Source organism: Dipodomys merriami, unplaced genomic scaffold, assembly GCF_024711535.1.
Source record: "Dipodomys merriami isolate MVZ:Mamm:240054 unplaced genomic scaffold, mDipMer1.0.p SCAF_1, whole genome shotgun sequence".
Lineage (NCBI taxonomy): Eukaryota > Metazoa > Chordata > Mammalia > Rodentia > Heteromyidae > Dipodomys > Dipodomys merriami.
The window spans coordinates 73,175,325-73,202,419 of record NW_027202270.1 but is presented as its reverse complement, the minus strand read 5'-3'; positions in this window follow the sequence as shown (position 1 = coordinate 73,202,419).

Below are 27,095 nucleotides of genomic sequence, written 5' to 3'. Positions count from 1 at the left end.
GGTCTGAGTTGATCCTGTGTGGATTATAATGTGATGGTGGGATGTCCTATTCTGGTCTGGTCTATTTGGAGTTCTAAAAGCTTCTTGTATCTGAATAGGCCTATCTTTTTGTATGTTTGGGAAGTTCTCTGCTAGGATCCTGTTAAACAAATTTCCTAGACCATTAACTTCTGTTTCTAGGTGCTCCTCTACACCCATTATCCTTACATTAGGCCTTCTGATGGTGTCTTCCAGTTGTTGGATAGATCTATCATATTTCTTGGACTTGTCTTGGGTGGTTGTATGTACTTTCTCTATAATATCTAGGCTGTCTTCAATCCCTGAGATTCGATCTTCTGCATGGTCTAACCTGCTGTCAAGACTCTATACTTTGTTTTTTTTTTTATCTCTTTTCCTTCTAATTGGTCAGCTTTGATGGCTTCAAGTTCTTTGTTGAAGCTCTGTTTTAGGTCTTGTATGAATTTCTTTACTTCCTTAATTTGGTGTTCATTGTTTGTTCTCAAATCACTTAGTTGATTGGTTATGGTTTCTTTGGACTCCCCTTCCTTCTGTTGGGTTCCATTCAGCATTCCTTTTGTGGTCTCCCTGACTGCCTTCAGCTCTTTGTTAATGTATTCCATGAATGCCTTTAGTGATCTTTGTGTATTCTCTACCTGGTCTCTCAATTCTTGTAATACTCTTTGATTAGCTTCTTCCCATTCGTGGGATTCCTGTAGTTCTCTTTCCTCCCGTTCCTGGGATTCCTACAATTCTCTTTGAGTGTTCTCAGCCTGCTCATGCCATTCCTCCCTTTCTCTTTGAGTATTCTCAAGTTGTTCACTCAAATCCTGTATCAGTTTTTGAGTGGTTTCCTCACTCTTATGATATTCCTGTATAAGCTTTTGGGATGCCTCCTCTTTCTCCCTTTCATGTTCATACAGAGTCCTTTGTAAGTTGTCAAACTTCTCATTTATCATGTTTGCCAGCAGTGTTTGTAGAACTATTTGGGAACTCTCCTCTGGATTATTCATTATCTGTTCTGTCCCCTGATTATCAAGATTGGGAATTGAGATATCCGGATTTGCCATTTTTCTTGTGTTTTTCCGGCTTACTCTGCCCATTTGAGATGAAAATAGCACCAGTTTTGTGCTAGAACACTATCTTAAGGCAACCATCAATCAAAGTTTGCATTTGTACAGTCAATAATCTACAGATACAATCTAGTTCAACAGATACGTCTATTCAACATCAAACAACTATATGTTAATGGGCTTTGAACCTCAGAGAAGAATTCGGAAAACCAGAAATTATTAGGGTTAGGGAGAGATGTGGGTAAAAAATAGGAATAGATTGGTGTGGGGAGGCACAGGGAGAGTTAACTATGTCCTAATCCCAATGCAGGAAATAGTATGGGTAGGATGCAAGTAGAGAGAGAGAGAAAAAGAAGAAAGGGAAAGGGAAATGAAAAGAGACCAGAAAAAAATAGAAACATAAAAATTAATATTATTATGGAGATTAAAAGACCATCTATTTAGATTGGAATGTGAGTAAAGAGAAGGGAAGGGACATAGAGTAGAAGTTAAAACCTTAAAAAAAAATGCTTAAGATATTATATAGGTATAAAGAGGTAGTACTGCTATTAAGGAATTTAAGTTTTGGAGGTTTTGAATTGAGTAATAAATTTGTGGATTAAGTGTGTACATAATGGGGGATAGGGTCTACTAGTTAACTACGGGTTTATTTGAGGATGTGCAGGACAAGAGTTAAGTCACATAAAGAAGATCAAAAGAGAGGATAAGGTGCAAAGGATTAGAAAGGGAGAAAAAAAGATCAGAAGTTCAGTAGAGGTAGACAAAAAACAAAAAACAAAAAGATAGTTAAGAAAGAAAGAAAAAGAGAAAGAAGACAAGAAAAGAAAGGAAAACGCACATTCATGTATTCCTAAAATAAAAATTATAAGAGGAAAAAAAGTTACTGGAAAACAATTATTTTTTCAAAAAAGGCAAAAATTAAAGATTAATAAAATTTTTAGAAAAGGAAAAAAATTTATATATATAAGGTACCAAAAACAAAAGAATAAAAAAAAAAAGAAAAGAAGAAGAAGAAAAAAAAAGTTCTTTGATTTTTTTTTTTTTTTTGGGAGGGGTGGGAAGAATCCTGTATCTCCCTTTTGTCTGTAACCAGCCTCTTTTTGGAGTCTCTGGTCAGCTTGAGGTCCTGTGGCTTGATTGGTTTCTTAAGTCAGTTTGTTCGAACAGGCAGAAAAATGCTCTGCTTTACCCAAGATTTTGAGGTCCCCCTCCCAGATTAGTTTAATGGAGGGTGATCTGCTTTGAGAGTCACAAAAGAAGGGGATGCAGTGGTGAGGCCTTTCAACAATCAGTAGCTTTTCCCTGGGGCTATTTTGTGAAAAAACTCACAGAGCCCAGCCTGGAGCCATTCTCAGGTTTTCTGTTTTTCAATTGATTGTTGAGGCTGGTAGAGGGAGGGGCAGCCTCTGGCTCTGGTTACCCTGTGAGGAAAGCCACTCCAATGGCTGGTGCCTGAGCTGGGTGACTTTTCCCTGGATGGAGCCGAGTCTGGCAGGTCACTTCATCACCGTTAAGTTCTTGTGACCTGCTAAATGACTCGTTTTATTCCAAAGCCTGGGTTGGATCTGGCAGCTCCTCCGAGCTTTGTCGGTATCCAAGATGGAGATCACCGGTGCTGGGGGGAGGGGTGGCCTTCCCTCCTCTGCTCCCTGAGAAGGAGTGAGGACGTCGGGCTTGTACTCACGGCGAGTCTTGGATCCTGGGTCGTCTCTGGTCTGCAAACTGCTGGATGAAGATGTTCGCTCCTTGTCGGTTCTTGCTGGTGTTGAGTAGAATCTGCTCGCCAGCTGCTTGTGGATCCTTCGTCCCGGACTCTCTGTGTGAGCACTCAGGTATGGCTCCGACTGTGGTGGGCACTGCGACCCTGCCGCCACCGCCTCAGCGGGTGCTGGCAAGCACTCAGATGTGTCTTCTTGCCTTGGCTTTCCCTCTCTTGTCTAACTCTCTGTCCTGTGATGGCACACTTGGTGTGATTCTCTGGCTTAGGACTGTTCACTAAAACTGCTTTATATGCCAGAGCTTGTTCAGATTCCAGCTTCTCCTCCGCCATCTTCCGGGACCCCCCTTCGGGTCTATTTTTGTGCCAGTACCATGCTGTCTTTGTTATTATAGTTCTATAGTAGAGTTTGAAGTTCGGCATGGCTATCACTCCCATGTTCTTTTTATTCCCTAGAATTGTTTGGGCTATTCCATGTCTTTTGTTGTTCCATATGTATTTTTGGACTTTTTTTTTATATTTCAGAAATGTACATCATTGGATTTTAATAGGAATTGCATTAAATTTATATATACATTTTGGCAGTATTGCTATTTTTACTATGTTAAGTCTGCCTATCCATGGGATAGGCATGGGAGGTCTTTCCATTTCCTAGGGTCTTCTGCAATTTCTTTAACTTTTTGTAGCTTTCATTAAATAGTTCTTTTACATCTTTGGTTAGGTTAATTCCTAAATATTTTATTTTTGGGGAGGTTATTGTGAATGGGGTTGCTTCCTTTATTTCCCTTTCTGCTTGTACATTGTCAGTGTACAGGAAGGCAGTGTACAGAAGGCAACTGATTTTTGTGGGTTGATTTTGTATCCTGCTACTTTGCCAAAGTGATTTATGATTTCTAAGCGTTTGGGGATGGAGTTTTTGGGATCGTGAAGGTATAGTATCATGTCATCTGCAAAAAAGGGATAGTTTAACTTCTTTCCTTATGCAGATCCCTTTAATGTCTTTTTCTTGCCTTATTGTCCTGGATAAGGGTTCCAGGACTATATTGAAGAGGAGTGGAGACAGTGGGCATCCTTGCCTTGTTCCTGATTTTTAAGAGAATTGGTTGTAGTTTTTCCTCATTAAGTATAATATTGGCTATTAGTCTGTTGTAAATGACTTTTATTGTTTTAAAGAATGTTCCTTCTATTCCTACTTTCTCCAGAGCTTTTAGCATGAATGAATGTTGAATTTTATCAAAGGCCTTTTCTGAGTCTGTGGAGATAATCATGTGATTCTTGACCTTGGCTCTGTTGATGTGTTGGATTACATTTATTGACTTATGTATGTTAACCATCCCTGCATTTCTGGGATGAAGCCTACCTGGTGGTAGTGTCTGATTTTTTTTATGTGTTTCTGGATTCTGTTAGCTAGAATTTTCTTAAGGATCTTTGCATCTGTGTTCATCAAGGAAATTGGCCTGTAATTCTCTTTTTTGATTGGGTCTTTGCCTGGTTTGGGGATGAGTGTGATATTGGTATCGTAGAATGAGTTTGGGATATCTCCCTCCTTCTCTGTTTCTCTGAAGAGCTTGAGGAGTATGGGTATTAGTTCTTTAAAGGTCTTATAGAATTCTGCTGTGAATCCATCTGGTCCTGGGCTTTTTTTGTTGGAAGATTTCTGATTGCTTCCTTTATCTTGTTGTAGGATATTGGCCTATTTAATTGATTTTGTTCTTCTTTGTTCAGTTTGAGCAACTTGTATTTCTCTAAATATGCATCCATTTCTGTCAGGTTTTCTTCCTTTAGAGAGTATAATTTTGAAAGTAGTCCGTTAAGATTGTTTGGATATCTTGGGTACATGTTGTGATTTTTCCCGTGGCATCCCTAATCCTGTTAATACGGGTTTCCTCTCTTCTTTTTTTAATTAATCTTGCCAATGGTCCATCAATTTTATTTATTTTTTTCAAAGAACCAGCTTTTTGTTTGGTTAATTTTGGCTATGGTTCTCCCATTCTCTAGTTCATTAATCTCTGCTCTTAGTTTGGTTATCTGGCTATGTCTAGTAACTTTAGGTTCCATTTTTTCATGTTTTTCTAGGTGTTTTAATTGCAACATGAGATTATTTACTTGGTCTGTCTCTATTTTCTTGATGTGGGCACTGAGGGTGATAAATTTGCCCCTCAGGACTGCTTTTGCTGTGTCCCACAAGTTTCTTTGTGAGGTGTTTTCATTTTCATTGAGTTGTAGGAAGTTTTTTATTTCTTCTTTGATCTCTTCCATTACTCAGGCATTGCTAAGAAATGTGCTGTTCAATTTCTACGTATTAGAGAAATATGCTTTGTTATTGAGAACTAGCTTGATTCCACTGTGGTCAGATAGGATACAGGGGATTATGTCGATCCACTTGTATATGCTTAAGTTCCTTGCATGAACTATGATATGGTCTATTTTGGAGAAAGTTCCATGAGCTGCTGAGAAGAATGTGTACTGTGTTGTTTTAAGGTGAAATACTCGGTAGGTGTCAGTTAATTTTGCTTGAAGTATGGCTTCACTTAATTTGGTAGCTTCTTTGCCAATCCTCTGTTTGGTCGACCTGTCCTTTGGTGAGAGTGGTGTGTTAAAGTCTCCTAGTATTATTGTATTGGGATCTATTTTATTCTGTAAGTTTGAAAGTATTTGCTTAACATATCTGGGTGCAGTAATGTGTGGGGAATATAAGTTGATGAGGGTGATATCCTCCTCTTAGATTGTAGTGTCCATCCTTGTCATTTTGTATTGATTTTAATGAAAAGTTTATTTTGTCAGATATCAGGATTGCTACACCTGCTTTCTTACTGGGGGCATTTGATTGGTAGATCCTTTTCCAACCCTTTACTCTGAGTTTGTTTGTATGTTTGTCTGAGATGTGGGTCTCCTGAAGGCAATACATGGGTGGGTCATGTTTTCTGATCCAATCTGCAGTTCTTTTTCTTTTGATTGGTGAATTAATCACGTTAATATTAACAGATACTATAGAGAGATGCATTGTGGTCCCTGTCATTCCCTGTTTTCCTAAGTTTTTCTTCTTTCCTTTCCTCCTGTGCTTGCTCAGTTAGACTTCTATTAATGCCTGTCTGGGGAGGGTCCCCGTTTCTGGTTGCTTTTTTCAGGTTGTGTTCCCCCTCTTAGTATTCATTTTTTGTTGCATGCAAGATTGTTTCATTATTATTCAAATCTATCATTTTTACTATAATGTGTCTAGAAGTGTTTTTCCTGGGATCCTTCTTGTTAGGTGTTTTATATGCTTCTGTTATTTAGGTAAGAATTTCTAAGATGGGGGAAATTTTCACTGATAATCTTGTTGAATAAGTGTTGCATTCCCTTGCTTTGAAATTCCTCACCTTCGTCCACTCCAATTATACAAAGGTTAAGTTTCTTGGCACTATCCACTTGCTATTGAATTTCCCTTTGGCATAATTTAAGTGGTTTTTCCATATCTGTGATTTTTTTTGGTCCAGTTGGTGTATTCTGTCTTCTGTATCTGACACTCTACATTCCATTTTGTTTACTGTTAACTATGGTTTCCATTGTGGTTTGCATGGAGGAAATGGACTCATATATGGATTTGATGTTGGTTCTCAAGTACTTATATCACCTCTTAGTGAGGTGTGTACTACATCTATTTTTTTTAATTTAATTTTATTTTATTTGTGAACATACTGTACAGAGGGGTTACAATTACATGGGCAGGATAATGTGTACATTTCTTACCAAGCATTGCACCCTCCTCCTTTGGTTTACCCTTCACATCCCTTCCCAGCCTCCCCCCTCCCCCCAAAACCCAATCCTTCTCCTTCCCCCCCCTTCCCCCCTCCCCCGCACCGACGTTGTAAAGCTCGTTTTGGACATGACAACTTGTACTTCTCATTGTTGCAACAAGTCCACCTGTATCCTTAAACAACTGGTTTTTTCCTGTACTATGTCTATTTTTGTATTAATTTCACCTCTTAGTGAGGTGTGTACTGTCTCTATTTTTGTACTAATCTCACCTCTTAGTGAGGTGTGTGCTTCCTCTATTTTTGTACTAATTTCACCTCTTAATGAGGTGTGTACTCCCTCTATTTTTGCATGTACCTCCTGTTTTATACCCTGCATCTCTTTCAATATTTTGTCCCTCTGTTCTTTAAATTTCTGGTCTATTTCTCACTTTAATTCTTGAGTCATTGCATCTAGCATCTCTTGTATATAGTTTTTGTCTTCCATTCCTGCTTTACTCGCACTGGGGCACTCCCCTGGGTGGCTTCTGGCTTCTGGGGGTAGCTTGCTATCCTGGGTGTTGATAAACCTTGTAATTTTTCTCTGTGATTTTCACATGGGGATCCAGGGATTATTGAAGGCTAATCTGAAATTTTGTTTTAGTCAGTAGGTGTCTGTCTTTGCTTGGTTGTTGTTTCTGTGCTGGCAGAGAGAGTCTGTACCTGGTCTTGGTTCTATTGGGGCCAACCTCCAACTGCTGATCTGACCCACATAGGGTTCTCAGCTCTCTGCTGTAGATCACTGGCAGTTCCTGCCTTTAGAAGGGTTGAGCAGCCTAGACTGCTCCTGTTTACTCCTACAGGTGCTCTTGGTGAGTTAGAATGTGCTGGATATACTCTCCCAGTTGCTGGAGTCTGCTATGGGCTCCTGATGTTTTTTGTTTTTTTTGTTTTTTTGCCAGTTGGGGGTCTGAACTCTGGGCCTGCAGCTCTTCAACTCAAGGTTGTTGCCCTACCTTTGAGCCACAGCACCACTTCTGGTCCTTTCTGCTTATGTGGTGCTGAGGAATCAGATCCAGGGCCTCATGCACACAAGACAAGCACTCTACCACTGAGCCACCTGACCAACCTGAGCTCCTGACTATTATCAGTTTCTGGTGACCTAAGTTGTCCAATTCCCAGCCCTGGATATATGGGTCAGGTTCTGGTGGGGTTTGGACTTCTGGTTCTCTTGCCCTGGACACCCAGGTCTTTTGTTGTCACAGGTGTGATTCCCAGGGGGTGCAGATCCCTGTTTCCCCCCCCATGCTGAGGTGTATGCTCAGCTTCTGACTTCAGTTAGGAGGAGTTGGCTGTGTTACTTAGGCACTGGGTGCCCAGGCCTGGTTCCGGCCCCCTACCTGGGGCACGCCTGTTGGACCTGTGCTTCTGTGTATCCTGCCTGGGTTACACAGCCTGGAGTAGGGCTGTTGTGACCCAGGGGCACTGTTCCTGGCTTGGGCATTTAAGCTCCCTTCCAGGGGCACTCTTACTCTAGCCTGGCTGGCTGGGTGTGCTCCATGGTCTGGTGGAGCTCTTGAACACTTCCCAGCTTTAGTGGGTCCTGTAGTCCCGATGTTGGGGTAGGGATCTGGGTCAGGATCTTGGGGTTCCCACCAGCTCTAATCTCCCTTGAGGGTTACACTGTCCCCTGCAGGGTACTAACCCTGGAGCTAGTTGTTGTTTCTGTGTGATGTAGGTTGCTGGTTGCTGCTGCAATCAGAGTTCAGTTGAGATGGTTGTGGGCTGGGTTCAACTGTTATTAATTACTCTTTTCTCTCATAAGCATCTTCATCACAAAGTAGGGTGGGGCGTGGCTATGGGTTCTCAAACACCTTCCTGTCCTCAGTGCTAGAGCGCAGAAATGCAGCTTGTTGTCCCAGACATATACTAGTTATTGCAAGTAAGGGAAACCATTGGACCTATGTTTTGGGGGCCTTGGCTTACTTAATTTAATATAAATGTTTCCTCGTCTTTCCATTTCCTAACAAATGGGGCAATGAAAAGATCAAAAGCTATGTAAATATGACCAGATAAGATGATGTTAAGCTTAATGAACCCCAAGATAGGGACGCAAGTTGTCTTTTCTTTATTTCTATTGTTTCTAATGTATTTATAAGGCACTATGTGATTTTTTTTTGTTGCTTTGTTTGTTCCTCCCCCATGGTATAACCCCTGTTTTCACTATATTTGATGTTGGTCCAATTTTGGGAGGGAAGAAAAAAAATGTTTAAATAGGGATACAGGTTGACCCATTGTAATAACAAGATGTACAAGACTCTGTTGAACAACGAACTTTACAATTTAGGTGGGGGAGGGTGCGGGGGGAAGGGTGGGGGTTGGGGGGTTGAGGGTGAGGCAGGTGTAGATGAGGAGGTGGGAGGGAAGGGATCGTAGAGGAAAAACAAAGGAGGAGGCAACAATGCTTGGTAAAACATGTACTCATTACCTTGCTCATGTAACTAACCCCTCTGTACAGTATTTTCACAATAAAAAAACGTATATTATATATATATATATATATATATATATATATATATATATATATATATATATATAAATGCAGCTGGATCCACTCCTGTGGAAATGGTTCCTGTTCAGCTGAATTGCATATTTCCATCTTCCTTAACCTATCTTCAACCTCCAATTTCTAGAATTCAGTTCTTAGAAGTGAATGCAGCAGATTTTAAGAAGATTTGAAAGGACAAAAGATTGAGAACCAAGATTAAATGAGAAGCATGCTTTCCTTGATAGTAAAAGCAACAAATCAATAAGTAAGGTTGAGAGAGAGAACAAAAGAGAGAGAACAAATAGAAGATCAAGTGTTGAATTTTGTCTTCAGTGAATCAAATTCAGCTGCACTGAGGTTCAGTTACAGGTTGAAATTGATTGATAACAGAAATAATTTGGATAAAATATGGATAATCAAACTCATATTGCTGCTGAAAGAATATATTAAAACAGTGTTTATAAAGTATGATATATAGTATCTGGCTATTCCAAGTGTTTATTCAAGTAAATAATTGATTTTAAGATTGCAAAAAAATCCAAACTAGATTATACCACAGCATGCTTAATCTGAACAAATAATAAGCAAATATGTGTTATGAGTGCATGCATATTCTGTGTGGACATGCACATAGTTGTGTTACCATATTTATACATTGTTACATTAATATTATATATACACATATAGTTCCCCTTTAAAGGCGGCCTACAATTATGCAAAGAAGGAGCAAATCTTTCTTCAGTTGCCATATTTTTTTAGTTACTTTGATGGCTCTTGTTAGGCAAATATCTTTTGCTTAGTAGCACAAATAAGAGAGAAAAAGAAAAGGGAAAGTGAAGGAGAAGATTGTATGAGGGTCAAACTCATAAACTTGGAAGCAAACCAACATTCAAACTGTCTGAGCAGAAGCATGCTATGGAGGAATTTAATAAGGTTAACCCATTAAACTTTATGAAAACTCGTGTCACAAAACAGAGTTAAGTGCTATGCAGAGAGACTAACAATCCAAAGCTGCAATTAGCTGAGCCACATCAGTGGCATAGATGATGCAAGCATTTCAGAGAGAAGAAAATTTGATAAGGCTTGTTGTACTCAGAATGGAATGTCATTAGCAATGCCATTTCAGCTGTTCCAGGATGTCTATGTTTACTGAGCACGTGTTGAATAACACTATGGCTCTAGGCACTATAGTGGATAGTAATGGGGAAGTCTAAAGAGAGATATCATATTGGATCTTTTCCTCTAAAAAAAAAAACAAAAAAAACAAACAACAACAAAAATCCAGCAAATTGAGAGGTTCCCAATTGGTTCTTAAAAGCTATTCATTAAATGCATTTAGAATGCAAAGTAAAATAGTAACTTTACTTTACTTTTCTAAGTAGACTGTCAGATGATAGAAAAAACTCATAAATAAGCCTCAGAAGTAGAAAAGTTTATACATGGTAGAAGCAATTGGGCTGATCATCTTGCTGTGAAGATGAGGAAAGAAAATAATAATGACAGTGGTCATTGTAAGAACAATTCTAAGAGGAAATAATGTATGCTTTGTGCTCATTAACTGTGATGGTTTCTTACTACTAATTAGTAAGAAATGTTTGATATAATTGCATAACATTACCTACGTTTTCTTTCTTTCAGATAACTCACAGCATTTAAATGTAATAGATATAGTATAATAATTTTGGAATGGAGATTCTATCAGTATTTTTGGTTTATTTAATAATTTGGGTGCCATATGTAATACGTATCTAAAGTATCTAACCTACTATATTTTTAGTTGAAGATGATAAAATGTGACTATGACACACTTGTATTAAATTTTGGCTCTGCTGCTTTCTGAATATATGACTTTGGGAAAATAATTTAATTTTCTGAACCCTAGTTTCTTGATCTATAGTTAGAATTAAAATTCCTACCCTGTAGAATGATTAACAATATAGAACCAATGTCCCATAACTTTCACTTATCTTCCTTCAAATGACCTATCAATCACAGATCATTTTGTATTCAAGTAATTTGAATATTATCAAAGCTCTTCCCTATCTTTTCCTTTCCCCTTTCCTTTTGCTTTCCCTTTTATTCTTTTGACAGTATTAAGAATTAAGTTCTGTCCTGAGCTTGCTTGGCAAGCACTGTAATAGTTCTGCCAGGCCTCCAGCTCACTAACTTTAGATTTGCTTAGGGTGTGTGTGTGTGTGTGTGTGTGTGTGTGTGTGTGTGTGTGTGTGTGTGTGTGTGTGTGTGTGTGTGTGTGTATGTGTGTGTGTGTGTGTGTGTGTGTGTGTGTGTGTGTGTGTGTGTGTGTGTGTGTACCTGCATTGGTTACTGTCCTTGAACTTTTCTACTCAAGGCTAGTGCTCTACTACTTGAGCCACAGTTCTGACATTTTGGTAGTTAATTGAGGATGAGAGTCTCATGAGTTTCCTGCTTGGACTGGCTTTGAATCCTGATCCTCAAATCTCAGGATCCTGAATAGTTAGGATTTCAGGTGTGAGGCACTGGTATCTGATTTATAAGTCCCTTTTGCAGATAATGTCTCATTTTTCCCCCTGGGTAGACACAATCTTATGCTTTCTGCATAACTGTCATAGACATGTGCCACTACCTCTGGCCCTTCATCTTCCTTCTCTATCTATGCGTGCAGTGGTTGAAAGTATTTCCTTAAATTCATGTACTATAAGCTTAATTCAAAATGTAATAGGATGGGAATATAAGTCCCAAAAAGGAGGTAATTAAGGAGGTAAAATGCATCTTGATCAATGTCACTCTCCATCATTCCTTATTCCATCCCCACCCTCAAGTTCAATTTTTATTTAGTATAAATATCCTGATTGTGTTTGCTTACCCTACATCTCTCCATTTGTATTCCTAACCTGATATCTGGAATTGAAATCCCCTTGTCTAACTACTTAATGAAAGAATTATAATTATTTAATTAATTTACAAAGAGGTAGTTATGTCTTACATGCTTTGCTTTCATGAATGGGTTAATATTTTTGAAGGAGTAGTTTATTCTGAGCAGGATGACATTACACCAAGTTTGTTCCCTTCTTGCTCTGTCTCATTCCAAGTTTTGCTTTACTACTTATATAAGAGATGTGAAACCTTAGAGCAAGTAACTACCTCTTTGAGCCTTTGAAGATTTATTTTCCCTATTAACAATGGAAAACCAATCAGCACTACAGGGTAGAATCATTGAATTCAAACAGCCATATTATATAAAGCTTTTATGTGATATTGGTAACATAGCAATTTAATGGCCTCAATATCTGGAATCAAACTACATTTAAATGAAAGTTTAGTTCTCTTCCTTGGTAACCACAGAGTCTCTGACAACATTTTTAAATTATATTTTTATTATCTCTAGATTTACAAAAGCATTACCATTGAATAAATCAGTACATATGTACAATGCATCTTGACCATCACCACTTTCATCATTGCTGCCCATTCCTCCCAACCCAAACCTTCCCTCAATTTTCTTAGTTTTATAGGATATGTATTGAGTATTATGATTGTAGTTTTTAACTTAGTACATCCATTTTTTGTCTTTAATATGTTACCAAAGTAAGGGCTGAGAAAGGAAGTACCAATAATAGGAGAATGGTGTCCACAACTTACCACCCAATTGCCTTCTCCCAGATTGAAGGCTTTTGAATTTAGTGATAGAAAAAAAAATTGGAAGAGATTCCAATCCTACTCTCAAGGTATGGGGTCAGCAAATATTTATTTAATCATGTAAAATAAGGAGTAAAAAGTGGAAAAGAAAGCATCCTGTGACATGCATAGAGTAAGAGTTAAAGAGCCAATGGAGGGGGTATTACCCTGAGTTATTTATAACATCTGAACTAAACTGGGGTGTCTGCTTTTACTTTTTCCAAGGTAAATGTGTAATATCTTTTTAATTATCCATTATAGTGTGTTGATGTTATCATCTTTGTGTGAAGACCCGGGGAGTTTACTATATACTTGTAATCGTAGATGTCATGACATGGGTGTTCACTATGTACAACTTCTGAGCCTTCTTTTTTGGTCAAAAAATACAAAATCAAGCACCTTTATTGGTCAACACTGTACTCAGCTAAGGAAATTTTAACTCACTAAACCTCTAAAGAAAGGAGAGTGTGATGGGAAGAATATGTGCATGTGCTTTCTTTATAAGATTGGTTTGATCTTGTTATTCTAGAAGTCATTACACTTATTTTTGCATCTGGCTTTCTTTCTAACATTAGCTGATTCTTATATATCCTAGCTCTACTGACTAAAATATGTGCCGTATAATGGAATCAAGCTCATTCGATGCTATGGTTAATGCGTGATTTAATGCAGATACAGAGCTCAGAGGTGCTTATTTTAGGGCACTTAGTCCTCAATAAATATTTGCTTTTGTTATTTTTGAGCTACTTTTTTGGTAGTTTTACTTCTAAAACTTAGCATTGTTTATCTTTGTTTTAAAAGGCCATTTAGGGGTAACAATGCTTGACCAGAAATGTACTCATTACCTTACTTATGTAATGGCAACCCCTCTATATAGCATCTTTACAATGAAAAAAGTGAAAAAAGCCATCTATTTTCTCTGCCTTATGCCATAAAATACTATTTAAGTCTGAGTAGACCTTACTACTTACTAACTTTTCCAGTACATTCCACCCCATCCCTCCCACTTGCCTTAAGACACAAACTTCAAAGCAGAATCCATGATAGCTCTGCTTCTACCCAAATGGAAACCTGTAGTAATGAGATTTCTACTTGCAGTAAGAGATGACCCAACACTCAGATAGGATGCAGCTACAACAGTCCCAGTGCATCCATCATCCTAGGCTGGCTAGCTGGATATCAATGGCAGTGTATTTGAAAACAGCAGGTAAAATGGCCTTAAGTAATACATTGAGGCTCAGACCTAGGGATCTAGTTCATGCCTGGCGAAAAATCCACAGGAAGAATCCACATTCTACATTTAGAAAGATTAATAGAAACTTGAATACAGGTAAGAATGAGTGGTACAGAGAAGCAGACCTAATATTTTAGAACTAGCAGCAAATCAGAAACAAAGAGGCTGAAATCCCATTTATTTTGAAGGATGATTAATAATTTAGTAAGGATTCCACTGCATGGGTGGACTTCTACATTTGATAATGATAAGATTAAAGTGGAAACAAATATGTCACTAGTAAAACTTAAAAAAAAACCATTTCTTCATGTGATTACTGGCCATTCTTATTTTTTCTTCAGAGAAGTTTCTCTGTAAGTCTTTAGCTCACTTATTTATTGGGCAGTTGTTTCTTTGAGGATTTGTTGTTGGGGAATTTAATATTTTCAGTTTCAAGTATATTTTAGATATGAGATACTTGTCTGTTGTATGGCTGGTGAAGATCTTCTTCCAATCTTGCTTAACTATGTCCTTTGCCATGCAGAAGCTCTGCACCTTCATGCAATCTCATTTGTCCAACCTATCTTTATTTGTTGGTTTCAGGGTCTGTATTAAGAACATTTTGGCCTGTGCCAAGGAGCTCTAAGGTTTCTCCTATTCTGTCCTGTAATGTTTTCAGAGTGTCTGCTTTGACTCCAAGGTCTTTGATCCATTTGGAGTTGATTCTGATACAAGGTGATGCATAAGAATCTAGCTTTAGTTTTCTTCAGGTGAATAACCAATTTTGCCAGCACCACTTACTGAAGAGGCTGCCTTTTTTCCATTCTATTTTTTTAGCTCCCTTATCAAAGATTAGGTGGCTATAGGTCTGTGGGTTCATTCTTGGGTTTTCAAGAATGGCCAATAGACACATGAAGAAATGTTCAACCTCTCTAGCCATAAAAGAAATGCAAATCAAAACAACATTGAGATTCCATCTCACCCCAATTAGAATTGCTATAATCAAGAACTCTAATAACAACAAATGCTGGAGGGCTGTGGCCAGAAGAGAACCCTACAGCATTGTTGGTGGGAGTGTAAACTTGTTCAACCACATTGGAAAGCAGTATAGAGGTTCCTCAAAAGACTCCACATAGAGCTCCCCTAAGACCCAGCAATCCCACTTTGGGGCATTTACCTGAATGATCAAAAACAAGACCATCCTAAGGCTACCAGCAAAACTATGTTTATTACAGCATTATTTACCATAGCTAAGATATGGAATCAACCCAGATGGCCCTCAGTAGATGAATGGATCAAGAAAATGTGGTATATATACACAATGGAATTCTATGTCTCCATCAGAAAGAATGACATTGGCCCATTTGTTAGGAAATGGAAAGACTTGAAAAAATTATATTAAGTGAAGTAAGCCAGGCCCAAAGAAACATAGGTCCCATGGTTTCCCTTATTTTCAATAACTAGTATATGTCTGGGACAAGCAGAAAAGCTCAGATAAGATGATGTTAAGTGAAATGAACCCCAAGATAGGGACACAAGTGGTTTTTTAATTCATTGTTATTGTTTCTAATGTATTTATAAGGTACCATGTGATTTTTTTTTGTTGCTTTGTATGTCCCCCCACATAGTATAACCCCTGTTTTCACTATATTTGATGTTGGTGTAATTTAGGGAGGGGAAGGGAAAAACAAATTGTTTAAATAGGGATACAGGTTGACCCATTGCAACAGTGAGATGGACAAGATGCCATGTCGAAAAATGAACTTTACAATTTAAGTGGGGGTGGGGGTGGGGGTGGGGTATAGCTGAGGAGGTGGGAGGGAAGGGATGGTAGGGGAAAAACAAAGTAGGTGGCAACAATGCTGGATAAGAAATGTACTCATTGCCTTTCTCATGAAATTGTCACCCCTTTGTACAGTATTTTCACAATAAAAAACAAATTTAAAAAAGGCAAAATGAACTATGCCTGGAGATGGATCAAACTATCTGGTTAGAAAAACTTATACTTTTCTAAGGCTAAGCTTTATATTCAGTGTCTAAATCTGGATGGTAATAAATGGAAAGCTAACAGCTTAATATTTCTCTTTTAGAAAGTAGAAAACTATTAAAATTTCTAAAAGAGAGGTGGGAAATATAGGAATGGTTTTAGGAAGCTGCTCTCTTGTGTAAACAACATATATTAAAGGTGTGAATACTTTAATACATAATAAATAATTCCATGATCTATCCAGCTTCGAGAAAAAGCTACTTTTGAGTTACTGAAATAAAAATGTAAAAATTTAAAGATACATTTGGTTTACTTTATATTTAAGATATACTAATACAAAAACATAACAAAAATGTACCTGTGTTAGTGTTTTTAGTAAGGAAATCCCTGAGACGTGAATAAATTCTATTCTTTTGGGGTTGTTTAAACTTATGAATAACTCTTACATTAAAATGAGTAAAATAAATATATCTTAAAACGTAATGAAATGTTGAAACAGCAACAAAGTGAGAATAAAATCGAGAGTTAAGATATGTTATATTACTGATACACTGTGAAACATAAATTAGACCATGTTACGGAAGGACATCTGTGTTAGGAACTATATTGCTGATCTGTTAATGAGTGTTAGCCCAATGTGTGATTACCTCTCCCTTATGTCTATAAGGTAATTTTCCCCTCTTTTGTCAGTATTTCTCAGAGTAAGTTACTAGTATTAAATTTATCAAACAAACTATTAATTTACTTTTGGCAGTAAAACCTGTATATTATTATAAAAAGACTATAAACTGGCTAGAGTAGACTTCTACTTTATATTTCATAGTCTTACGCTCTTTTTCAGTAATTCTTGGGGGAGGACTGTATAATGTGTCACCAAAACAAAGCCAAAAATGCAAAGAGTTGGAGATGAATTACAGGATTACAAATCAGTGACGTTTACTTCAGCAACCTGGGAAAGTTTTAGATTGGCCATCATCATTGCCATGATGGCCGTATTCAGCAGCAGACATGGAAGAAACAGCCAGACACAGCTCATGAATGAAGGGCTGAGGGAAATGTTTGTCAAAGTGTAACACCTGGTGACATTATATATCATCTTACAATAGTTTTGTCTCTCTAGAGTTAGGTCTTGGTAACTGTGTATTTAACAAAATTCTCAAGTGATTTAAATATATGGCAAAACTTAAAATTTTACTATTTTCTCTTTTTTTGACATACAGCTTCTATCTTCAAGGGTACATATTTAGTTTTGGCTATAAATACTGACTTACTAGAAAGAAAACTCCATCTGATATATTCAAAGTTGCAAATGCCAAATTATGTGTATATGCATACTTGGGTGCAAATGTGCACATAATTTGTGTAAGGAACACACTTCACCAACTGTTAAACTGTGTCTTGCAGAGAAGGTTGAGCTGTGTTGTACCAAATTTAATGTCATATTCTATGTAAGTTATAGTAATGGGTTAAGTAAAATGATCACATTTCCCAAGCTTCCTTGCAAGAGTTTGAAAACTTTCAAGTAGATTTGATATGAAATGGAGAGGAAGTATATATGTGCTATGTTGAAGACTAGTTTATAAAATTCTCTCTCTCCCTTGCATTTCAAGAGAGAAAAAGCCTCCAATATAGAGCATCGTTATGACATTGACTTGTCCTTTTCCTCAGACAACTATTTTATATTTAACTCCTTCAGTCTTTTAGATATTTCTAATTGTTCTAATAATAACAGGAGTTTAATTTCCCATACAAAGTACTATTATATGCTTCTTCCATCAATGTTACTCTCAGTTCTCTGGAGACCATTCACCTTGATTAAATTTGTTCATTCCCTTGCCTAACAAGGTAAACACTAACTAGACTGACATACATAATGGACAATGAGAATTAATGACAACTATATCTCAACTTTTAACTAAACAGTAATTATTGATCATTAATTAAGGAAAAGCTGGATTTAAGCTGAGATATTTAAACTGGAATATTTTTCTAACTTTTTCCCATCCTTAAATGTCTTTAATAAATTTTTAGCTCACAATTTTTTCAAGCATTTATCCAAAAGTTTACAAGTCAGGAAACAGTAAAGCCACTTGTATAAGCATGTTCATTGCTGTGCTATTCACCATAGCCAAGTTACAGACATATCACAGAAATCCTCAAATGGATGAATGGATCAATCAAATATGATATACATTCATATAATAAAGTTTTACTCATCCATCAGGAAGAATGGTGTGGTATCTTTGCAAAGAAGTAGATAGACTTTGAAAATGTAGGTTAGGTGAAGAAAGTTAGGCCCAGGGAGTCAAAGGACATGTGCTTTCTCCAATATATGGAAATCAGTACTAATTTATAAGTGTAAACATATACAGAGTCATATGTACGTGTACAAAAATATTAACTAAAGTATAACTTAGGATGAGGAGAATGTCAATGGTAAACGCCTTTAAACGAATAACTGACAATGTATTAAAATGAGTATCCAAAAACTGGTACTTGGGGTATGTGTATGGAGGGGAATAGGGTCAAAGAGAAGGAAGTAAATGAACAAGAAGAGGAAGGGTGGGAGAATGCAGTCATATTAAATTCATATTTGCAAGATGAAACTAGGGAAACTGAGGGAAGGAGTGAAATTGAGAGAGATGGAGGAATTGATAGAAGTAGTGACACTAATTAAAATGTGTTATAAACAGACATGCTGACTTGTAAGCTTTTATATAACTACTTGAAGACAATAAAATTATAACTTAATAAAGAATCTTCTCTTCCCATATAATCCATGGCATATTTCAGACTCCACATTTTCTTCATGCTAGATGGCATACTATTTGAAATAGTCCCTAGATATTATAATACTCTCATAGACTAAAACGTTTATCTCCATTTTCATTCTTTCTTAATAAGCCTTGATCAAAATTATCTATTATACTCTTGCTACGTGGTTGCTCTAACAGGACACATTCAATATTTTATATGTCTGTATGAAATGCACCATGCAGTGAGAATACAGAGAATAAAATTTATTCTTTCTTTTCCAAAATTTCATCATGGCATGAGTATAAATAAATGTTTTGTAATTAGAAACAGAGATGACATATAGTAATTCGATTCAGTGGAGAAGTGTAATTCCTGATCAATTGATAGTGCTGTGTTGAGTATATATCATACACATATTTCATTTAGCGTTGGTGCTGTATGTTTATGAATTACACATTTTTGGCTCTGTTTAGGTATGTGTGGAAAGGCTGATAGTAACCAGAAAGCAAGTAAGCAGGCAAGCAAGCAAACATACAAACAACAAAAAGGGGTAGGTGAATATTAATACCAACCAAGAAAAAGAGCAACTACATGCACAAGTAATGTACTATATATAAGCATAAATTTCAGAGGCTTTGCCAAGTTCCAATTCTCTAGAAACCCATATCTTGTGACTAATCCTAGATTAACTGATGGATAAGACAGAAGACACAGTATACTGTCAACCTGAGGAAAACCAGTTCCCAAAAATCCTTCTATGTGACCAAAAATATAAGAGTCTGAAAGTATTTATATAGCAAAGCTTGAACAGAACTGTACAAATAGCTTGTAAAATTCTTTTTTTTTTAATTTTATTTTATTTTATTTGAGAACATACTGTACAGAGGGGCTACAATTACATGGGCAGGATAATGCATACATTTCTTACCAAGCATTGCAGCCTCCTCCTTTGTTTACCCTTCACCTCCCTTCTCAGCCTCCCCCCTCCCCCCACCCAGTTATACCCCCCTCCCCCCCACACCGACATTGTAAAGTTGGTTTTGACATGACATTTTGTACTTCTCATTGTTGCAACAGGTCCACCTGAATCCTTAAACGACTTGTTTGTCACTTGTAAAATTCTTAACATTAATGAATTAATTTTATATAAATCACTAAGAGATAATATGCAAGGTTATACACACATATGCAAAAATATATTAACAAAAATATTGTATATGCAGAGAAGGATTCCAATTCTGTAACTCCTTTGCAAAGTAAACTTAAATTTTAACAAAATAAATACAGGAAAGTGGCGCTGTAGCTCAAGTGGTAGAGTGCTCGCCTTGAGCTGAAGAGCCGAGGGACAGCGCCCAGGCCCAGAGTTCAAGCCCCACGACCGTCAAAATAAATAAATAAATAAATAAATAAATAAATAAATAAATAAATAAATACAGGAAGCTTGAACTTTTGGTATCAGGGAGGGTGAGATTAAGGGGAGTGGAATGTAAGTGAATGGAGAGAGAAAGGGTGGGTAGTCATAATGTTAAATGTGCGCATGTGAAATGGAACTAGTAAAATTGAGGGGATAGTAGGATTGGGAGAAATAGGGAGACTATTTTATGATAAACTAAACAAGACTAAACATTCACACTATGAGTCCAAAGAAAAATACAGATAGGAGAGTATTAAAAGAATTACAAGAGGATTACAAGGGTCAAGATTTATGTGCATATTGTATGAGTTTTTTTGTGTTTGTTTGTTTGTTTGTTTTCCTGGTTTTTTTTCCTGTTTTCTTCCCTTTTGTTGCTGTTTTTTTAAATTTCTGTGCCTTTTGTCTTATATGTAAGTTTATCTGATTGAGGAGGTGAAGGGGAAGCCCAAAAATGGTGAGAGAAGGGTGAATTAATTCAGCAGTGATATTCACTAGACACTATGTTTGAAATGAACTATATAATGTGGGGGAAGGGGGATGGCAAGGAAAAATACCTGGGAGAAAATGAGGAAGAGGGTATTCAAAAAGAAATATAATCATTACCTGACAAATGTAACTGTAATCTCTCTGTATATCACCTTTACAATAATAAAAGAACTAAGATATGATATATACCATAATTTGGTAGCTTAATGGATTCTAGTATATAGAAATAATGTGATAACAATAATAACATGACATATTTACTGCACATTTACTGGATGTCTATTACTCTATATATGTACAATGAATGTCACCATATATAAGTGTCTCCTGAAAGTCATCTTGAATGTTAATAATAATAATAATAATAATAATCTTGTTTTCATAGATGTGGTAACTGAGACTCACAATAATTATCTGATTAACATGGTAAAACTCTCAGGGTCAAAGCAAGCATTTACAATCCATCTCCAAATTTATACCTCATGTCTCATAAAGATTTACAATTGAAATGCAAATCAGGGCTAACAACAATGTGTGTTTAAATGCTTCTTTAATGTTTTTCTCAAAGACTACTTCATCATCTTCTGACTCTCTAATGAGTCACATTATCCTTAATTATTTAGACATTATACTATACCATCTTAGATATTATCAATTTCTCCTACTTCTTTAATCTAGAGAAGATATGCAGAGAAGATTTCATGCTCAGTATGAATCTATGAAGAAAGTGTGACTGGGCTTGAGGTTCTTGAATATAAGGTCATACAACTAGTCATACAACTAGAACTGTCTGTCTTTTACCTAGGCAGCTTCAGTGCCCTTTACAATAGATGTGAGGTTCTAAATCAAACAGGTAATAAGGACAGTTTGTAAATCACAGTAGTACTCAAAAATATATATTATACACTTGTTAATGAGTAACTGCTTTAATGTAGTGATAGTTGAATTAAGTTCAAGGAATTTTCTAAGGGGATGGTTTGAGTATGTTAATCTATAGATTAATATATATAACATCAGATGTTATTATTTGTTATGTTGAGATTGAATTTAGGGCTTTGACATGCCAAGTAAGTTTTTTAATTACTTGAGCCATAACTCAGGTTCTTTTTTCTTTTGTTTTGCTTTTGCTTTAGTTATTGTCTGATAGGATTTTGTCTTTCCTCCTTCCCCTCTTGGGCCAGTATCAGACTGCAGTCATCTAATTATGGTTCCCAAGTAGTTGGGATTAAAAATTACATACTACTCACCCAGCTTGTTGATTTAGTTTGGATCTACAAAATTTTCACTTAGGTAGCCTTGAACCATAATGCTTCCAATCGCTACCTCCTGAGTCTCTGGGACTATAGTCATGAGCCACTGTTACAACTACAGAGATTTTTCATGCACAATTTGCTGTACATACACAATTCTGTGACTTTGACAAGTGTCAAAACCAATGGAATTAAGTGACAGAGTATTTTCTTCCATTCTCAAGCTTCCTAAATACCCTTAGGAATCCAACCCCTTCGCCTAACTGGTGAAAGTTAGGAGAGGGGATTGGATTCCATTTATGTGACTATTAGAGAATGTCACAAAAATAAAATCATGTAGTAGTGATCTTTGGTGTCAGCCTTCTTTAACTTAGTATAGTGCTTTTGGAATGTCCAATATTATTCCAAATTATTACACAGATTAATTTTTAATTACTGTGTAGTATTCTATTTTATGGGTTTATGGAAATTTGTTCATCTCTTCTCTATTTGAATAATGTACCTGTTTCCAATTTTCCATGATTATGAGTAAAGCTGTTATAAATGAACATATATTATTGTGAACATTTAGATTTGTGAAAATACATACCTAGCATGAGATATTTGGGTCCTCTAGTGCAATGTGTAGATCGTTGTTTCCCCTAAGGTGGAAGCCTTATACTTAATATGAATGTCTCAGTACAAGGTTCTTTCAGGGGAGTTCCTTTTGTATGAGATAATTTGGACAGAGTATTATAATTTGGACATATCTATCAAAAGAGAAAGGGACATTGGAACTGCATTTTTCTTTCTTATGAAAATATAGAAACATGTGACCATTTGCAAGACAGGAAGACAAGTGCTTACTAATCACTATGTCCACTAGCACCTTGACCTTGATCTTCTATGATTCCAGAACTGAAATAAATAATGTTGACTGCCTTAGCTACCTGTTTATGCTACAAAATCTGAGTTGATTAAGACATTTGATTCTATGTTATAGATATGAAGTCTCCACTACTGACTCATGAGTTTTTCTGGCCACACTATTGATGCTATTCAGTGATTGGATTGCCAGGGCATTAACCCTCACCAATCCATCAGTGAGTAAAAAATGTAGGGAAGAGACTCATTGGAGGTATGCCTTTCAAGGGTAAATCTTACACCCTGCACTTTCTCTACATCTTGAAACCATGAAGAAAGCAATGTTCCTTACCATGTTCTTCTAACATGATGTTTCTACCTTGGTAAAGCTAGTTAGAAACATACCCAAATATTTGCTGAAACCTCCAAAACTTTGAGCTAAAATAAAACTTTTAGCTTTTAACGTATTTCTCTCAAGTATTTTGCCATACCAGTAAAAATAGTCCAAATATCCAGATGTTGTTGTTGTACTTACCTTTAAGTGTTTCTATTAGACACCAATTCGTTTACTTTTAGCAATTACATTTTTTTGTACCTGATATGCCTTTTGATACTCAAAGAAATTATATTAGGCACAAATACATGCTCTATCCTAGATCTATCCAAATGCATGTGACAAATTCCTATTTGCAAGAAACAATTATGAGATATTGAATTTTCTCCAAAATACTTAACTCATAAGTAGAAACATGATTTGCACAGTGAAACTTAAATATTTTATGAAGACAGTGTGAGTCATAATTAATCAATGAGTGAGCTTAAAAATAAATGTGAAATTCATTCAGCTATTCTTTAAGAGGGCAAATGTAACCATGCACATGCTACCTTTTAATGTACATGGTATAGATACCATAAAGAGTAAAGGACATGCTTCTATTGCAACTGTAAATAAGAAGAAATCAATAAAAGTAGGAAAGACAAAGAAGAAGGGAATAGAAGGATGATGACAGTATTTTGTGGGAAACTAGCCAGTCAGGCCTTAAATATACGTTAGATGTATTGAGTTATACCATGAATGAGTCATTGTCTGGGAAATAATTCAAATAAAAGTATCAACTTAAACCTTGTTGATATATGAATCAATCATATAATACATCTTATAGCAATCAGAACAGAAAGTTTATTTGGAGCACAATTGAATGTTGTAAAAGAAGGTAGAAAGAAAAGCAAAGAAGAACCAATGGATGGTATTTGGATACCTTTCATAGATTTAAAAATGCATTAAGCAGTACTAGTCAATGTATCCATAAGAAGATATTCCAGACTTATTTTACCCTGCAATAGTTAGATCAATTGGAATATATTTCCTTATTTTTTAATTCAGAAGAAAATCCTTAAATAATTGTTATAATATGTTATTCAGTTTTAAAGCCAACTGCAGATACCAGAGACTGTTTTCTTCCCTTACAAGCCAAAGTGATGGTCTGTGTTGTGATAGCCAATGCTGTGGAATCTGACTTATTTCTGAAGTGACCTCTGCTGGCATTGAATTATTACAGTAATTTTCTAAATTGTTAAGTCTCAGTGTATTCTGATGAAGATCTTTGCAAGATAATTTGGCATTTTTGGAAACTGGCATTCACTTTCTTTTGAAATAAATTTCATCTCTTAGCTTCAGGTGTGATATCAGGTCCTCCATTATATGGTCCATTATACTACTAACAAAACCCTAACTATACTTTCTCCATCTCTTTCTTATTACCCTTTAAGAGGAGTTTTTTTGTACCTTTGTGCATGTCAGTCTTCGTGCTAAATGTTATGAACCTATTCTTTCCAATCACTAGAAATAAGCTGGAACATAGAATTGGAATCCTTATTTTATAGATGAGATAAAAGAGCTCTGAAGACTAATAATTTGGCATATGAAAGTTAGGTTAATAATTTGTGGCTTGTTTAATTTGAGTAGTCATGTCTGGCTTGCTATTATATTGGACACTGGATTTTGCACAAAAACAATCATTCCTTCCTTCTTCCTCTGTAACATGCACCCAAATATTCAAATATTTATTGCACCTTAAAATTTCCAGTTGAGTTTCAGAAACAGGACCAAGGAAATTTCAAATATAAAGATCAAATATTTGTATTGGATAAGGAATTTACATGTAATTAATGTAAGCTGAATTACATAAAAGAAAAACCAGTTTCAATGCTGAGCAAATGGAAGATTCTGTCACTATTGCTTCAGAGCAGGTAATTTACTATCATCAGCAAAACTGAAAACAGTTTATGACATAAATGGCTTAACTTTGATGACTTTTTACTTTTTGATGGTGTTAAAACTATATGCATCTAGGAGAAATACCATTTTGAGTTTTAAATTTAGGTCCTTTTCTAGGCTTATGGTAGTGAGGTACCATGGCCTCCAGACAACCACTTCATTGCAAGAGTAAAGAGCTGGAAGTCTAAATGTGCTATGCTGCTAATCTATAATGTTTGGTAGGTCAGGTCCCTTTCTAACATGGAGTGGTTTATTGAACCATAATTCCATAATAAGACCATGAATATCTAATGTCAAAAATGATACTGAGATCAGAATGATGAGTAAAAACTAAATAGAAACATCAGATCAACTAGCTCTAAGACAAAGCATTGCCCTGCATGTCTTTTTCTGTGAAATAATACATATCTATCTATCTATCTATCTATCTATCTATCTATCTATCTATCTATCTATCTATCTATCTATCTATATTAGTTGTATAGCATTTGAATTTCAAAGAATGCTAATATGAATCTAGTCTAGCATCTTCCTTTCAATAAACCAAATCCCATCTATGACCTGCCTCCAGGTAATACTCTGTTTAGTAATGTTTCTCTATTCCTCTATGTAAAAGAAATGGTAGGTATAGCATGTGGACTGCTTCTATGGTAAGGTGTTTTAAATAATGGTTACTTGCACCTTATTCTCACTTTATGAGTAAAGCTATATATACATGTTTAGGGTCATAGTCATACATTATGGTTTATCCTTGTACTGTGCACTCTGTAATTTGAAGGTGGCAGCATAGAAATGAGGAAAACACTCTCCCAAATGTGACTCCAGTGAAGGCACAGAGAACTCAAGCCTTCCCCACCAGCAGACCTCCTAAGGTGAAAATCTGATAAATTAATACAGCTTGTAGAAATAAATGCCATTCCATTCCTTGGCTTTAAACATATTCTATTTATCTGTCATCATTGATGAGAATGGATCACTGGGCAACAAGCTATCCACAAAAACACGTTCAGAGAAGATGATGATTTTTCTCTACAAATTGTATTTTTATGTAAACTACAGCCCAAATATAGTTGACTTGCAGTCAGAGAATACATTCATCTCCAAATTATGCTGGGAGATGCATCTGATGACCTTGAAAGTAAATTTATTTGGAAGGGTTTAGTGCTGCTCTTAAATAGGTCTATATTTTTAAGCATATTATGTTTCTCTGTAAAATATAACAAAATATGTGTGGCTATTAAAAACTTAAAATCAATGCTTCCATTTTTATGCCATAAAAATGAATTTCCATAAAATATGCATAAAAGGGACATGAATACCAAAGATAGAAAAGCAGATCATTTTCTGAAAAACTATAAAATGCTCCAACTTTTTTTGGTACAAGTTTTCCCCTGTAGCTATTATTACTGTTTTCTAAGTTTGAAAATGTTGAAAACATTGTGAACAGGTGTCACAAGTGAACAGAGCGCATCTGTTATTAATCCTAAGTAAGCAAATTAATTAAATCTTTTTCTATTCAATGTCAAGAAAGCCATAGGGCCTGTCCCTGTTGTGCGTGCATGAGTGCGCGCGCGCACACACACACACACACACACACACACACACATACACACAAACATTCATAGATTATCAAATTCACAGAAAAATGGTCAGTTTTTAAAGGTTTGTTAATTAGTACATGATATTTCTGCCATTTTAAAAAAAGCACACTTTCAATAAATCTAATCAAGTGGATTGAAAATGTAAATTTAGTCTTTATTTATAAATATGTATTACAAGCACTAGAAAATACTATTTGTATGTATTATTTCATTTTATTACATAAAGACAAGAAAAGTAGCTGGGTCATACACTCTAATATCCCTGAATAATGAAGATGTTTATAAATCCTAGGTGAATATGCTGAGCTTAGAAATTGAAGTACTTTTAAGGACCCTTCATGAAAAGCTTTCTTACAACAGAATAAAAAGCAACATTACTTACAATCACTTTCACAAATGCAAACAAGAAATATTTGGAGTTATCTCAGAATGGACCTACCCCATTTGTTACCATTAAATGCCAACTTCTTGTTAAAGCTGTATTCCCTGGTTACAAAATGCATTTTTGCACGTGACTGACATACAAATACTCTATGAGCACATTAATAAGAAATTTTTAGA